The sequence below is a fragment of the Gorilla gorilla genome, chromosome X (genome assembly GCF_029281585.2).
Source record: "Gorilla gorilla gorilla isolate KB3781 chromosome X, NHGRI_mGorGor1-v2.1_pri, whole genome shotgun sequence".
NCBI classification, from domain to species: Eukaryota; Metazoa; Chordata; class Mammalia; order Primates; family Hominidae; genus Gorilla; species Gorilla gorilla.
In genome coordinates, this window is record NC_073247.2 from 164,044,509 (window position 1) to 164,062,690 (window position 18,182).

An 18,182-nucleotide genomic window follows, 5' to 3' on the forward strand; every position below is an offset into this window, starting at 1 on the left:
CGGTGTGTGATGTTCCCTGCCCTGTGTCCAAGTGTCCTCATGGTTCAATTCTCACCCATGAGTGAGAACATGCGGCGTTTGGTTTTCTGTCATTGGGATAGTTTGCTCAGAATGATGGTTTCCAGCTTTATCCATGTTGCTACAAAGGACATGAACTCATCCTTTTTTATGGCTGCATAGTATTCCATGGTGTGTATGTGCCACATTTTCTTAATCCAGTCTATCACTGATGGACATTTGCATTTCTCTAATGATCAATGATATTGAGCATTTTTTCATATGTTTGTTGGCCACATGAATGTCTTGTGAGGAGTGTCTGTTCATGTCCTTTGCCCACTTTTTAATGGGGTTTTTTGCTTGTAAATTTGTTTAGATTCCTTGTAGACTCTATATAGCAAACCTTTGTCAGATGGATAGATTGCAACCATTTTCTCCCACTCTGTAGGTTGTCTGTTCACTCTGATGATAGTTTCTTTTGTTGTGGAGGAGCTCTTTAGTTTAATTAGATACCATTCGTCAATTTTTTCTTTTCTTTTCTTTTCTTTTCTTTTTTTTTTTTTGAGACGGAATCTCGCTCTGTCACCCAGGCTGGAGAGGCTGGAGTGCAGTGGCACAATCTCCACTCACTGCAAGCTCCACCTCCCAGGTTCACGCCATTCTCCTGCCTCAGCCTCCCGAGTAGCTGGGACTACAGGAACGCGCCACCACACCTGGCTGACTTTTTGTATTTTTAGTAGAGATAGGGTTTCACTGTGTTAGCCAAGATGGTCTCGATCTCCTGACCTCGTGATCTGCCTGTCTCGGCCTCTCAAAGTGTTGGGATTACAGGCATGAGCCACCGTGCTTGGCCCAATTTTTGCTTTTGTTGCAATTGCTTTTGATGTTTTTGTCATGAAATGTTTGCCTATGCCTATATCCTGAATGGTATTACCTAGATTTTCTTCTAGGATTTTCTTCATTTTATAGTTTTTGGTTTTACATTTAAGTCTTTTATCCATCTTGAGTTAATTTTTGTATAAGGTATAAGGAAGGGGTCCAGTTCCAATTTTCTGCATATGGCTAGCCAGTTCTCCCAGCACTATTTATTAAATAGGAAATCCTTTCCACATTGCTTGTTTTTGTCAAGTTTGTCAAAGATCAGATTATTGTAGGTGTGTGGTCTTTTTCCTGAGTTCTCTTTTCTGTTCCATTGGTCGATGTGTCTGTTCTTGTGCCAGGACCATGTTCATGGATAGGAAGAATCAATACCATGAAAATGGCCATACTGCCCAAAGTAATTTATATTCCCATTAAACTACCATCGACATTCTTCACAGAATTAGAAAAAACTACTTTAAAATTAATATGGAACCAAAAAAGAGCCCAAATAGTTAATCCTAAGCAAAAAGAACAAAGTTGGAGGCATCACACTCCCCGCTTCAAACTATACTACAAGGCTACAATAACCAAAGTTCATGCTTTTCATATCCCTCTATCATTTTCAGTATTTCACTGTTTGTGTAGATAATATATCTATCATAGTTATTTGATCTGCACAATCTCTATGACTTTCTCTTCCATTCAATCACACCCTGTATCTTATCATAATTGCTCCTATATCACAAATATTAAACTATGGTATTTGATGTTTGACCTTATTCTGTTATTCTTCTAGTTTATAAACTTTTACTTCTACTCCACTTGCTCTTTGAAATTAGTGTTCTAGTCTGTTGATCCTTTCATTGTCACCCAGGCTCTTGGACTTGCCTAGTGTTACTTCCTTTCATTTCAAGGCTGGATCCAAAGTAAATTACTTGGACTACTCTTTCAGCACCTTGTTTATATGACCTTCCACTGTATTTGTCTAGAAACCCTATTTGGGATCAATCCACAAACAATCTGTTCTGTCTTAGACTGATGAAAGCAGCTGAAGAAAATTCCACAATAAATTCATTATTTCCAATACCAGCATTCTTCAATAATCCTTCAATTTGTCATAAACCAGTCCTCTTCCCTATTCCTCTTAACTATTTTAAACCTTTGTCATTCTTCTCAAGTTGCCTATTTAAGGAAACTAGTATATTCTTTCAGTACAAAGTCAAGATGATCAGAAGAGACAAACCACCCATATTAGACACTAGCTAATTATTAATGTCGCATTCATATCTCCTTGGATCTCTTCACCAGTTTCATATACCTTGACTCCATTGAGCCTTCCCTCCCAAAAGGCAGCATCTGCATTTCTTTGTCTGAGGATTAGAGCTGTCCTCAGGTTGCTGAAACTAACTTTTGCCTGTGCACACTGACAATCAGAATTGCCTGAGAATTTGAGTTTCCAAACTAGGGCAGCCCTAAACTAAGACTGACAGATACGGAAGTACAAATAATGCAGCTCCCTGATAGGGGCGACAGTGAGGTGTGACCCACACAGTTTCCACGGTACTTTGCTTGATACATTACCCTTGCTTGGCCACCCTCACTTCCTTGCCCCACTTCCCAAAACTCTTATTTTTTTTTTTTCTGGGAACACTTCCCAATAAACTACCTTCATATGAATCCTAATCTCCGAGCCTGCTTGTGTGAAACCCGATTTAAGACATCAGCTTGTCTCAACCTACAAAATTAACTCACTTTTATATGCATCCTTACTTTTTCTTTTTGTTTCAGAAAATGAGGTGAACCTTCCCTATGTTAGGATAATCTCTCAACCTAAGATCCTGACCTCATCAACTTTTTTCCTTTCCATCGACTCTCTTTCTCACCTATATCTTAAATCTCTTGTTCTCTAATGACTCCTTTCTCTTAGACTATAAACATAATAAAGTTTCTTCCACTGTAAGACAAATTCTACCAATATGTTTCTTTCTAGCTGTTACCTTCTTTCTTTTATCAATCAAGTTTCTTGAATTAGTAATTTATAATTGTTTACTCCAGCTTAATTGCCTTCTGTTTATTTTTTAATCATCTACATTCTGCCTTCTTCCTTACTGAATTTAATGATACCAATCTAATTACACTGCAGTTCTGTCTAATTCTATTCAATATTTTTGTGGGTTTCTATATGGATACCTCTAATGTGGGGCTCCTTGCCTCTGAGTTAACACAACTGAAAATATATCACCTCTGAAATTCTCATTAAGAGAGACAGGAATAACAGAAAACAGTGGGTGGAAGGAAGTTTGATTGTCAAGAATAATGGAAAACAGGCAAAAATCCAATGTCTAAAAGGGAATTTGATTATATACATTGCTATTGAGAATGGATTCAGATAAACATTCCTGTACTATACAACACATGTTTCATCTTCTAAAAATACTCAAAGACTGTTAGGAAAAGACAAACCAATGTCACATAAACACCGTAATTTAGAAACCTAGGGGCTGAACTAGCAAAAAATGTATGTGGTCATTCCATGACATAATATATTTTGTACTGTACTCTTCTGTGAGGTATATATAGGTATAGTTGCTATTCTTTACCCATCCCCACTATTAGCAACAACTCATAAAACCTTCTGCTTTCAATAATAATACTGCAGACTAAATAAAATAAAATCTTAGAAATAACAGATAAATGAAAGAAATTGGGTGTTAATGTAAATTAACACAGCACTCAGTTTGCAATGACTAAGCTGACAAATATGAAGACAGATTCAAACATCATAATTAACACAACAGACTAAACAGAAATTGAAATTTGTTCTCTAAATAACACCATCTCAAGAATAATTAAGGCAGCAAAACTACAAAGCAAAACTTTATTTTGGGGAGAATAAACCCAAAACTGTACAGATGGATAAATTAATAAATTGCCATTACTCAATGTCTTTATGATTAAATAAGAGAGAAAGAAAAACAACCTAAGGAAATTTTAAAAAAAAGAAAACAAAAACAGCAATCCAAGGAAAAGTAAGAGAAAATAAATACAGAGCTACCAAACCATGTTGTAGTTTTGACAGCCTCATAGAGCAAGGAGTGCATAAACCAAAGCCTAGAATTTTCAACTGGTGTGGAGTCTGACAACATGCATGCACACACATACACACAAACACATGCTACAATTTCAGATTATTGATGAATCAGAAGCATGCCTGTGTATCTTCTTCAAACCCCAGGAGACTGCAAGAGAGTTGCTTTAGTTTGAACAGAGCATAGACAAATTGAGACAAATAAAACAGACAAAACGATCCCCCTGCAAAAGGGTTTAAACCACAAGCAGGCCTCTCTTACTCTCTTAAGTTTGCAACTCAAATTCACATTAATGTTTGATCCAATAAATCTCAAGTCATGAATTTAATTTAAAGTACCTGCAAACTCTGCCTCAGGTGACCTGCAGAAGTAAACATAAATCATCACTAGAAAATGACATTTTTGTATTAGGCTTTGGGAAACCCCCATAAATAATTTTTCGCAGACATTGGTCGGTATACAGAGAAAGATCACTAAAACAAGGAATCTAGGCACAATGAGAGAGAAACAACAGAAACAGCTAGAGCAGAAAGCAAATCCCCATACTTCAGATATTGAATTTATCAGGTGCATATTATATAAAAGGTTTAGGACCTCCACCAAAAGAAGTTTAAAATATCTGCAGAGAACAGGATATTTAAACAATAAACTAGATGATTTTATTAAAGAATCAAATACAACTTCCAGATATAAAAAGACTTTAGAAAGTAAAATGTGTGTATTACTAAGACACCCACTAAATCTAAATAAAAATAGACTGTATGTCTTCTATATTAGAAGATGAGAAAAATGATTTTAAAGCTATTGATCCAAATATAAAATAAATAAATGAAAAAAACACACACACAAAAGGAAAATAAACATAAAATGGGCAAGCTAAATAGAAAGCATTAAAAGAAGATGATAGTTTCAAACCCAGATATATCAGCGATTTTTTACATGTAAAGGAACTAAAGGCTCTGGTGCAAATAAAAAAGTTATCAGAAAGATTAAAAGTGATTAAAACTAAATTAACTACATATTGTTTATGAGTCATATCTAACACATAAGAAAACAGAAAAGTTGACAGTATATATGTTATGTAATTATTAACCAAAAAATCATCTATTTTTTAATAAGAAATAAAGAATTTTATGTGAAAGGTTTTACTAGAAATAATGAGAAAAAAGGTTCAACTTACCAGGGAGATATAATAAATTTCTATACACCTAATAATGAAGATTCAAAATATATAAAGCAAAATTAACAAAACTACACAAAACATAGATGTCTCTCATCATAACATATCTCTTTCAGAAATTAACATATTAGAGAGATTAAAGAAGTTAGGACAGATACAGAAGATTTGAACAAGATCGAGTAACAAATCTGACCTCATGGAAATATGGAGAATACCATACCCATTGATGGCAAAAGAAAATACACATTTAAAAAATCTCACTAGGTATATTTACAAAAATGTACAAGGCTATAAAGAAAATCACAACAAATTTCAATTATTAAAATAATATAGGATATCTTATCCTGCCACATGCAATTAAGGTAGAAATTAGTAATTAGGTGATAATGATAACATTGATAAGTGGTTGAAAATTAAGAAACACACTTCTAAATAACTCATGGTGAAATAAAATCAAAATACACATTAGAACATATTCTTAACTGTACAATAACAAAATTACTATCAAAATTATGGCATACAGCTTGCACAGTACTTAAGGAAAGCCATGTAGCCTTAAACACGTATATTAAAAAGATAAAAAAAAGTAATGAGCTAAGCACCTAGTTCAATCAGAAAGAATGAGATTAAAATTAAAGCCCCAAAAGAAAGAAGATGATAATTAAAATATGATGATAAATTTTTGAAATAGAAAATAACATAATAGATATTTACTATCATCTTCCTTTTCTTTGGGCTTATTTTTTGATTGGTTGATAAAATTTGACAAAGAAATTCCAAAATTTATATGGAAATGCAAAGCAAACAATAGCCTCTTGAAGTTTTGAAGAATAAGGCAAAAGGACTTTACCAAATATCAGGACTGATATTTTTAATTGACAAATCATTGTTGTATACATTTATGGGGTACAATGTGATTTTTTTTTTGAGATGGAGTCTTGCTCTGTCACCCAGGCTGGAGTGCAGTGCCGCGATCTAGGCTCACTGCAGCCTCTGCCTCCCGGGTTCAAGTGAGTCTCGTGCCTCAGCCTCCTGAGTAGCTGGGATTAGAGGCGCCCACCACCATGCCTGGCTAATTTTTGTATTTAAATGTGATGTTTTGATATACGTATACATGTGGAATGATTAAATCAAGATGATTAACATATCGATCACTTTTCTTACCTATCATCTTTTTATGGTAAGACATTTGAAATTTACTCCTTCATTTTGAAATATACAATACATTATTACTGACTACAGTTGCCCTGCTGTGCAATAGATCTCAAAACCTATTCCTCCTGTCTATCTGAAACATCGTTACCCTTTGGTCAACAACTTTCCATTCCTTTCTCTCTACCCCACCCAATCTCTGGTAAGTATCATTCTACTCTGCTTCTATGAATTCAACTTTTTTAGATTTCACATAAAAGAGAATGTGCTATTGGTCTTTCCGTTCCTGGCTTATTTCAGTTAGCATAGTATCCTTCAGGTTCATCTATATTGTCACAAATGGCAAGATTTCCTTCTTCGTTAAGGCTGAATAGTATTCCATTGTGTATATATACCACATTTTCTTTATCTATTCATCTGTTGATGGCCACTTAGGTTGCTACCAAATCTTGGCTATCGTGAACAGTGCTGCAACAAACATGGGAGTGCAGATATCTCTTCAACATATTGATCTCCTTCTTTTGGGGTATATACCCACAAGTGAGGTTACTGGATCATATGGTAGTTCTATTCTTAGTTTTTTGAGGAACTTCTGTATCATTTTTGATAATGTAATTTACATTCCCACCAACAATGTACAAGAGTTCCCTTTTCTCTGTATCAATGCCGGCACTTATCTTTCATCTTTTTGATAAAAGCCTGTCTTACAGGTGTGAGGTGATATATCATTGCTATGTTATGAATATGGTTTGTCTAGCCCCACCAAGCTTATACTGAGATCTGATGCCCAGTGTGGCAGTGTTGGGAGGTGGGGTCTAGTGAAAGATGTTTGGGTCATGGGGGCAGATCTGTCATTAATGACTTAGTGCTGTTCTAGCAGTAGTGAGTGAATTCTTTATCTCTCAAGTCTGGATTGGTTCTTGGGGAAATAGATTCGTTCCTAGGAGAGTGAATTGTTATAAAGCTAGGACACCCCTCAGATTTTATCTCCTTTTGCACATGCCGGCTTCCCCTTTGACTTTCTCTGTCACATTTCAGCACAACACAAAAGCCCTGACCAGCAGCCAGTGGATGCTGACACCATGCTTCTTGCACGGCCTACAGAACTGTGAACTAAATAAACTTCTTTTCTTTATGAATTACCCAGCCTCAGGTATTCCTTTATAGAAACACAAAATTAGCTAAGACACTGATTGTGCTTTTAATTTGCATTTCCCTGAAGAGTAGTGATGCTGAGCATTTTTTTCATGTACTTGTTTGCCATTTGTATATGTTCTTTTGAGAAATGTCCGTTCAAGTTGTTTGCCCATTTTTTGATCCAGTTATTTGTTTTCCTGCTATTGAGTTGTGTGAGTTCCTTATGTATTTTGGATACTAACCTCTTATCAGATGCATGGTTTGTAAATATTTTCTCTCATTCAGGGGGTTGTCTCTTCTTAATATATTTAAGCATTTATTCAGTCATTGATACTTGTTTCTTTTTTATTATATATACTTTAAGTTCTGAGGTACATGTGCAGAACGTGGAGGTTTGTTACATAGGTGCCATGGTGGTTTGCTGCACCCATCAAACTGTCATCTACATTAGGTATTTCTCCTAACGCTATCCCTCCCCTAACCCCCCCACCCGCCAACGGGCCCTGGTGTGTGATGTTCCCCTCCCTGTGTCCATATGTTCTCATTGTTCAACTCCCACTTATGAGTGAGAACATGCGGTGTTTGGCTTTCTGTTCTTGTGTTAGTTTGCTGAGAATGATGGTTTCCAGCATCATCTATGTCCCTGCAAAGGACATGAACTTATTGTTTTTTATGGCTGCATAGTATTCCATGGTGCATATGTGCCACATTTTCTTTATCCAGTCTATCATTAATGGGCATTTGGGTTGGTTCCAAGTCTTTGCTAACATGAACAGTGCCGCAATAAACATACGCCTGCAATCTATCCATCTGACAAAGGGTTAACATCCAGAATCTACAAAGAACTTAAACAGATTTACAAGAAAAAAACAAATAACCCCATCAAAAAGTGGGCAAAGGATATTAACAGACACTTCTCAAAAGAAGACATTTATGCAGCCAACAAACATATGAAAAAAAGTTCATCATCACTGGTTATTAGAGAAATGCAAATCAAAACCACAATGAGATACCATCTCACACCAGTTAGAATGGCGATCATTAAAAAGTCAAGAAACAGCAGATGCTGGAGAGGATGTGGAGAAACAGGAATGCTTTTACACGGTTTGTGGGAGTGTAAATTAGTTCAACCATTGTGGAAGACAGTGTGGCGATTCCTGAAGGATCTAGAACTAGAAATATCATTTGACCCAGCAATCCCATTACTGGGTATATACCCAAAGGATTATAAATCATTCTACCATAAAGGGAGTTGCCTCTTTACTGTGTTGTTTCCTTTGCTGTGCAGAGACTTTTTAATTTGATGGCATCTTGTCTATTTTTGCTTTTGTTGCCTGTATTTTTGGGGTCATAGACAAAAAAGTATTGCCCAGGCCACTGTCATAGAGCTTTTTCTCATGTTTTTTTTCTAGTTGTTTTATAGTTGTAGGTCTTATGTTTAAGTCTCTAATTTATTGGAGCTGATTTTTTAATATGGTGTGAGATGAGGGTCCAATTTCATTCTTTGGCATGTGTATATTCAGTTTTCCCAACACTATTTATTAAAGAGACCATCCTTTACCCATTGCATGTTCTTGGCACCTTTGTCAAAAATCAAAGGACCATAAATATATGGGCTTATTTCTGGGCTTCCTATCCTGTTCCATTGGTCGATGTGTCTCTTTTTATGCCAGTACCATATTGTTTTGATTGATTACAATTGCTTTATAATAGACTTTGAAATCAAGGACAGTGATGCCTTCACATTTGTTCTTTTTGCTCAAGATTATTTTGGCTATTCTGGATCTTTTCTAGTATCATATAAATTTAACGATTTTTTTTCAACACCTTAATACCAAAGCTAGACAAGAACACACACACATACAAAGAAAATTACAGGCCAGCCAGGCATGGTGGCTCACACCTGTAATCCCAGCACTTTGGGAGGCCGAGGCAGGCAGATCACGAGGTCAGGAGATAGAGACCATCCTGGCTAACACGATGAAACCCCGTCTCTACTGAAAATACAAAAAAAATTAGCCGGGCATGGTGGCGGGCGCCTATAGTCCCAGCTACTCGGGAGGCTGATGCAGGAGAATGATACGAACCTGGGAGGTGGAACTTGCAGTGAGCCAAGATCACGCCACTGCACTCCAGCCTGGGTGACAGAGTGAGACTCCATCTCAAAAAAAAAAAAAAAAAGAAAGAAAGAAAAGAAAAGAAAATTACAGGCCAATATCCCTGATAAATATAGATTCAAAACCATTCAACAAAACATTAGCAAAGCAAATTCAATAACACACTGAAAGAATCATTTACCATGATCAACTGGGATTTATGTCTATTAGAATGCAAAGATGGTTTAATATATGCAAATCAAAAATTTATGATACTCCATATTAAGAAAGCAAAGGGTAAAATCCCTATGATCATCTCAATCAATTTAGAAAAAGAATGTGACAAAATTCAACACTCTCGATTACAAAAAAAAAAAAAAAAAACCCTCGATAAAGGCCATACATGCCAAACCTGCAGCTAACATCATTCTCGACAGCGAAAAGTTAAAAGTTTTTCCTCTAATATCAGAAACAAGACAAGGATGCCCACCCTTGCCACTTCTTTTCAGCTTAGTAAAAGAATTTCTAGCCAGAGCAATTAAGCAAGAGAAAGAGTTAAAAAGCATTCTCAATGGAAAGGAAGAGGCGAAATTGTCTCTGGTTACTGATGACACGATTTTTATATGTGGAAAACCCTACAGACTCCAGCACAAAAAAAAAAAGAAAAAAAAAGAAAAACCTATCCAAGCTGATTAACAAACTCAGTAAAGTTGAAGGATACAAAATACCCTTACAAAAATCAGGAGCCTTTCTACATACTATGAACGAACTACCCAAAAAGAAAAATCAAGAAAACAACCCCATTTATAACAGCAACAAAAATAATATATTGGGTGTAAATTCAGCCAAGTAGGTAAAAGACCTGTATGCTGAAAACTATAGAACACTGATTAAAGACATTGAAGAAAACACAAATAAATGGAAAGATAGCTCATGTTCATAAATTGAAAGAATTAATGTTTTTCAATCTCCATACTACCCAAAGCGATCTACAGATTTAATGAAAACCTTACCAAAATACCAATGACATTTTTCAGAGAAATAGAAAAAAGACTATTTAAAAAAAATTAATTAGCACAGAGGGTACTGGTGCCAGAAGAGATAAACAAATGGCATCGAATAGAGAGTTCAGAAACAGATATAGGTTTATAAGACAATTGATTTGTGACTAAAGTAGCACCAAAGACTTTCTGGCAAATACAGGCTTTTCAATAAATGGTTGTAGGACAATTTGCTATTTTCAAAATTTATACAAAATTAAATTGTAACCTTACCCATAGTATACAAAAATGTATTGCAGGTGGATTGAAGATCTAAATATGAAAGGCAAAATGATAAAGCCTGTACAATACAAATGAACTTCTTCACAGAGTAAGAGAATATTTCTTAAACTTACACAAAGTGATAACCTATAAAGGAAGCAACTGTTAAAACAGACTACATTAAAATTCAGATCTCTGTTCATTAAAAGATGCAAGAAAGTGAGTAAACAACAAATATCGAATGGTAGACGTTTGTCACGCATCATACGTATATCTGATAAAGAAACATTATCCAAAGAATTCCTACAACATCATAAGAAAAAGAGAGAAAATCCAATAGAAAAATGGACAAAAGACTTAAAAAGGCACTTCACAAAAAAGGAAGGTCAAATTGTCATTAACCATAAGAAAAAGTGTTTGCCTCATTAATAATCATGATAATGAAAATTAGAAATTTAGAAATTAGAAATTAGACAATAAGCTCTCACCACAAACTAAATGATTGACAAAAAAATTTAAAGTCTCATAATACAAAGTTTGGCAAGAATAATGAAGCACAAGAAATCTCTTACACTTCAGGTAGGAGTATAAAATGGTACAAACTCTTTGGAGAAAAGTTTAGCATTAGACTATAAATTTGATGATACACATATACATGATGTACTATTTCTACTGTTAGACATATATGTTAAAGAAACATATATTAATGCACCAGGATAATTGTTAAAGCATGTTCATAGAAACACTGTTCTGTAAAAACAGAACTGGAAACAATCTGAAGGTCTATCTTACAATAGAATGAATACATTGTGCTGTATTCATACAAAGGAATACCATACCACAATGAAACAGAATGAACTGTAATTACATGCAACAACCTGTACACATCTCACAAACCTAACGTTAAATTAACAAGCAAGAAGCCACAAAGGTTGCGAAAATTTTCTCCCATTTTGTAGGTTGCCTGTTCACTCTGATGGTAGTTTCTCTTGCTGTGCAGAAGCTCTTTAGTTTAATTAGATCCCATTTGTCAATTTTGGCTTTTGTTGCCATTGCTTTTGGTGTTTTAGACATGAAGTCCTTGCCCATGCCTATGTCCGGAATGGTAATGCCTAGGTTTTCTTCTAGGGTTTTTATGGTTTTAGGTCTAACGTTTAAGTCTTTAATCCATCTTGAATTAATTTTCATATAAGGTGTAAGGAAGGGATCCAGTTTCAGCTTTCTACATATGGCTAGCCAGTCTTCCCAGCACCATTAAATAGAGAATCCTTTCCCCATTGCTTGTTTTTCTCATGTTTGTCAAAGATCACATAGTTGTAGATATGCAGTGTTATTTCTGAGGGCTCTGTTCTGTTCCATTGATCTATATCTCTGTTTTGGTACCAGTACCATGCTGTTTTGGTTACTGTAGCCTTGTAGTACAGTTTGAAGTCAGGTAGCGTGATGCCTCCAGCTTTGTTCTTTTGGCTTAGGAATGACTTGGCGATGTGGGCTCTTTTTTGGTTCCATATGAACTTTAAAGTAGTTTTTTCCAATTCTGTGAAGCAAGTCATTGGTAGCTTGATGGGGATGGCATTGAATCTATAAATCACCTTGGGCAGTATGGCCATTTTCATGACATTGATTCTTCCTACCCATGAGCATGGAATGTTCTTCCATTTGTTTGTATCCTCTTTTATTTCATTGAGCAGTGGTTTGTAGTTCTCCTTGAAGAGGTCCTTCACATCCCTTGTAAGTTGGATTCCTAGGTATTTTATTCTCTTTGAAGCAATTGTGAATGGGAGTTCACTCATGAATTTTTGCAACCTACTCATCTGACAAAGGGCTAATATCCAGAATCTACAATGAACTCAAACAAATTTACAAGAAAAAAACAAAAAACCCCATCAAAAAGTGGGCGAAGGACATGAACAGACACTTCTCAAAAGAAGACATTTATGCAGCCAAAAAACACACGAAAAAATGCTCACCATCACTGGCCATCAGAGAAATGCAAATCAAAACCACAATGAGATACCATCTCACACCAGTTAGAATGGCGATCATTAAAAAGTCAGGAAACAACAGGTGCTGGAGAGGATGTGGAGAAATACGAACACTTTTACACTGTTGGTGGGACTGTAAACTAGTTCAACCCTTGTGGAAGTCAGTGTGGCGATTCCTCAGGGATCTAAAACCAGAAATACTTTTTGACCCAGCCATCCCATTACTGGGTATATACCCAAAGGACTATAAATCATGCTGCTATAAAGACACATGCACACATATGTTTATTGCGGCATTATTTACAATAGCAAAGACTTGGAACCAAGCCAAATGTCCAACAATGATAGACTGGATTAAGAAAATGTGGTACATATACACCATGGAATACTATGCAGCCATAAAAAATGATGAGTTCATGTCCTTTGTAGGGACATGGATGAAATTGGAAATCATCATTCTCAGTAAACTATCGCAAGCACAAAAAATCAAACACCACATGTTCTCACTCATAGGTGGGAATTGAACAATGAGAACACTTGGACACAGGAAGAGGAACATCACACTCTGGGGACTGTTGTGGGGTGGGGGAGGGGGGAGGTATAGCTTTAGGAGATATACCTAATGTTAAATGACGAGTTAATGGGTGCAGCACACCAGCATGGCACATGTATACATGTGTAACTAAGCTGCACATTGTGCACATGTACCCTAAAACTTAAAGTATAATAATAACAAAAAAAAGAAGCCACAAAGGAAAATCATGATTCCATTCATATAAAGTTCAAAAACAGCAAAACTAAACTGTATTTTGTTATACATATAATAAAGTTATTTTTAAAAGTAAGATTAAGGATAGTGGAAGTAAAGTGGGAAAGAAAAGATTGAAATTAGAAATAAGTTCATTACAGGCTTCTGGAGTACCCACAATGTTATAGCTGTTGACTTAGTGGTTCTACAGGTGTTCACTTCTTAATTATTCTAAAACAGCGTGCATCTTTGTGTGATAATTATATTTACATATATAGTGTTTCATATTTTTAAACTAAAGCACAGAAAAATAAGTCCTATGCACAGTTGAATAATAAAAATTTCAGACTGTTGATTACATTGATATATATCCTTAAAAACTTAGTCTTAAGATTGATTGAAGAAATGCAATTAAAGCAACAAGGCACCACTTCACCTATCAAATGAACAAAAGCTTTTTTAAAAAATGCTAAACAATTCTGTTGAAGATAGGACGAGACAAGAATTCCATATATCTGCTAGTATGAGCGTAAATCTATGCTTCCTTCCTTGTAAACAATCTGGCAGCATGAATAAAAGGCCTGTAAAAAAAATCCATGCTTTGACTCAGTAACTGCACTTCTAGGAATCTACTGGACAGAAAAAAAACCAAAGATTCAAAAAAGTCATGTTCAAATATATTTTCTGCAATATAACAGTATATTAGTTAAATTTTAAAAAGTAAACTGAATGTGCATACTAACAGAATGGTTAAATAAACAATGGTCGTTGATACATCTAAATATTATACAGGTGAAAATTACATTTTAGAACTATTTTATGTGGAAAAATTTACATGATATATTAATATATTTGAAAGTCAGGATATATAACCCAGAAATATAAGTTTTCAATCAAAGAGATAGAGTGTTTTGTCCAAGGTCGTAACACAATGAAAACAGAGAATGGAATTGAAACAAATATTATCAAAGAGAATAACTATAGCACAGGAGTGTTCAATCAATGAGTGCCCACCTGATCATGGTGTATTTTCTATGTATGATCATCAAAGTGGACAAATAAACATTCTTAAGAGCATTACCATTGAATTGCATAACTTAGTGGTCCATAATAATAATCAGTAGCCAACTATAGATTCTCACCCTGCATGTGTTCAGCTAACCCTGACCATAAATGAGTCGATATTCACAATGCGTAAGTTGACAACCACTGTTTATGAGAAGATATCACTATTCCAAGAACACTACTATTTAGAATGAATACTAAATTTGCAATGGTAAATAAGTAGATATCCATAGTGAAGTAATGATGTTTTCACCAATAATATGAAGTCATTAAATCATGAAACATGTCATAATAGTGCTGAAGCACACAACTATAGGATGGTTATTATTCAGGCAGATACTGCATATATTTTTTAAATTATGAAACAAATGGATTTGCTTCAGGATCAGATGCAACCGTGCAAAAGATTATACTAATACATGCTCAAGCACACAGGGTACATGAACAGCTATCACTTAAGTTTGAAAAATTCATTATAATGGACACTCAAACAACTCTGCCACATGTGCTGCAAGGCATGCAACAGTAGACATTTGGAGATGAAAAAGGAAAAGAATGGTAATAGAAGAGCAGGCAAATGTGGTATATGAGCTAACCATCTAGGGCTTATAATACTTCATTCTTAGTACTATAGTAGACAATCATAGTTCAGGCATAGATACACATAGTAAATATGCACAACTCTACAACTTAAGACAGAAGGAGATGTCACTAATGATCTGCTTACTGAAGTATATGTGTTGCATGACTTAAACACACACAAGGCATAGAAAGTAGTAGCTTTGGTCCAGAAGTAGAGGGTAATGGTATAAAAAAGAAAACCTCGGCATAGATCAAGAAGACCATAGCACATAAATATCCATCAACAGCGTTTTATAATTTGACCATGATACATAACAAACAACCTCAGATTATGAATTGAAACTTACGAAACAGGAGGAAGTAGCCATGATGCAGAAATAAATGGACACAGTACAGGTGCAATCACAAATACTGTGTTATGTGATACACAGAACATGAATTTTTAAAAATGGCTTTGGTCCAGGAGCTGAAGGAATTAATGCAAATGGAGATCCCACAGCACATTCCCAGACAACCATGCTGCGTGATGAAGCGGCACTACTAGAGGCTGAGGATTTGACTGTGATGCATAATCGGAAAGCCCTGCACCATGAGCTGACAGCAGCTATATAAGAGGAGATAGCAATGATTCAAGAACACATCTATGCAGCCTAAGTGCAGACAGTAATTGATATATGAAGGAATGTAGCAGATGGCAATGATGCAAAAGGAGATCATGAATACCATATGATCGCAATGTACCCCAAGACAACTGCAAAATGAGCTCTTGACTATGTTATGAGAAGATGATATAGAAGGAGACAACACTGATGGAGGGGAAGAATACCTCAGTGCCGGACCTAAAAACCATCATGCATCAGCTAATACATAGTCCAATACACAGAAGATGGCATTTTCAGTGCAGGATCAAACTATAATGGCTCATGCTTAGAAAAGTGTGATTTTTTATATATGGTACGTGGAAGGGAAGCATGGTAAATGATAAAAAAAAATATAGGAGCAGAGAGACATCGTTTAGAGCTTGTTCACATGGATAAGATTTGAGATTAAAAAAATACAACACAGGAACAAAGATTTGGGGGCAAAGTAAATGGCAATAGTAAAAAGTAAAACAACACAGTATATATTTAAATAGCAATGTGGTATGAACAAGCATTCCTGGTGTTTGAACTTCTAATATACAATCAGTTTTCAACTTCTTTGCCTTTGGTTTGAATGTCCTCCCGTAGCTCAGAGTAATTTGATCGTCTGAAGCCTTCTTCTCTCAGCTCGTCAAAGTCATCAATCAGATAACTATAAAGTGTATGCTGAGAGTAAGGACACAGAGCTAAAGGATATGATACAGAAACTGACAGCAATGACAGGAAACCATAAAAAGGGAATTCAAATGAAATAAATTTGATACATAAACTTATTTCAATAACATGAATGATGGCTATCTCATTACAACAGTAGACACAATTATGCCTTATGCAGAAAACCATGGTATGTGAGCACATTAGATAACTATGGTGATGCACATACAAGTATGTTTGAGGAAAAATTAGAAATGGTAGGTCAAGAAAGCCATAGACTGGTACTTACTGAGATGGGCATGGTACAATATTTTCAAAATAAGATGGCATGAAATAGTCCAGGAGCAGATGGCAATGGCCCTATAGATGACATCAAGGCAAATGGTTGTACAACATTTGTGCATTGTAAAGCCACCACCAGTGCTTAACCATTAGACTATAACGCACACCAAGATAACCCCAGAACATAGGCTGCCAACCATGATAGAGAAGGAAGAAAAAAATCTAGTATAATAATGATGATAACGATGATGAGGATATTATTAAAAATTATAATTATTTAGAACTTATTATATACCAAGTACTAAGCACTTTAAAAAAACAAGCATATGAGGTAGATGTTATTATTTTAGGGAAAAACAGAAAAAAAGTGATTTGTATATAATGCAGTCTACCCTTATGATATATCAGTGGTGCTGTGCTACCTCTAATGGATATGGTAAATTAAAAAACACATGCATAACAGAGGAATTAATGGCTATATTGCTGATAGAAACAATAATTCCTGTTGCATAAATAAATGTATAGTCCATTGCTAGACATTCTTGGTGTATGAGCAGTCACCACAATAGTCAGAACATTTGACCACAGGCACACTCAGATAATCCTGCAATATGAACTGACATTCAGGATGGCAGAAGCACAGACAAACACGATACTGTCAAAATTAATAAACTGTTATTCATGATACAGATGATTCCATCCTTTTATCAGTTCAGGAGTAGACAATGACGACTGCATTTTTACACAATCATAGTGTATGAGCGAAAGTCTATAGTACAACCCCATACACAATATATGAGCAGAAATTCCTTACACGTGCTCAGTCTACCATGGAGAATGAGCCAACACTTACACATAAAAGAAAACAGACATGACACAAAGAAAACAGCCACATAGTTGAAATTGTACAGATGATCACAATATATAATCGAAAAGCCACAATACGGGAAAGAATTCCTTGGTTTAGGAGGAGATGGCAATGGTAGGAGACACCATGACATGCGCTCCAGTGATCACATGGAAGAAAAACTACCACTGGTGTTTGAGAATTTAACCACAATACACACCAATATACATTGAAAGGTGAGCTATCAATTATGATACAGGTACAGGTGGAAGTAGAATAGTAGTCAACTACTGTGCTATTCTTTCTCAGAAAGACAGGATGAATAATGAAATACAACACAGCAATGAATGGCTTTGCCAAAAGAGTAAAGGGTATATGTGCAAAAGGAAAAACCAAGGCATAACATCAGACGACCATGCTGAATGGACAGCCACCACCAGTAATTTAGCATGTGACTAAGGTACACAACCAGACATTCTCAGAATGCAAGCTAAAAGTCATGATAAAGAATAAAGAGACATACTACAAATAATATAACAATATCAGCAAATACTTATCATTTACATGTGTCAGGCACTAATCTAAGCATTCTACATGTGCATCT

The 18,182-nt window shown here is 35.4% G+C and overlaps 1 protein-coding gene across 1 annotated transcript in view; it reads right to left on the bottom strand.

Annotated features, from left to right (window-relative positions):
- GABRA3 (gamma-aminobutyric acid type A receptor subunit alpha3) overlaps positions 1-18,182 on the bottom strand; it is a 274,967-nt gene that overhangs the window by 199,873 nt on the left and 56,912 nt on the right. The gene's annotated exons all lie outside the window — the stretch shown is intronic.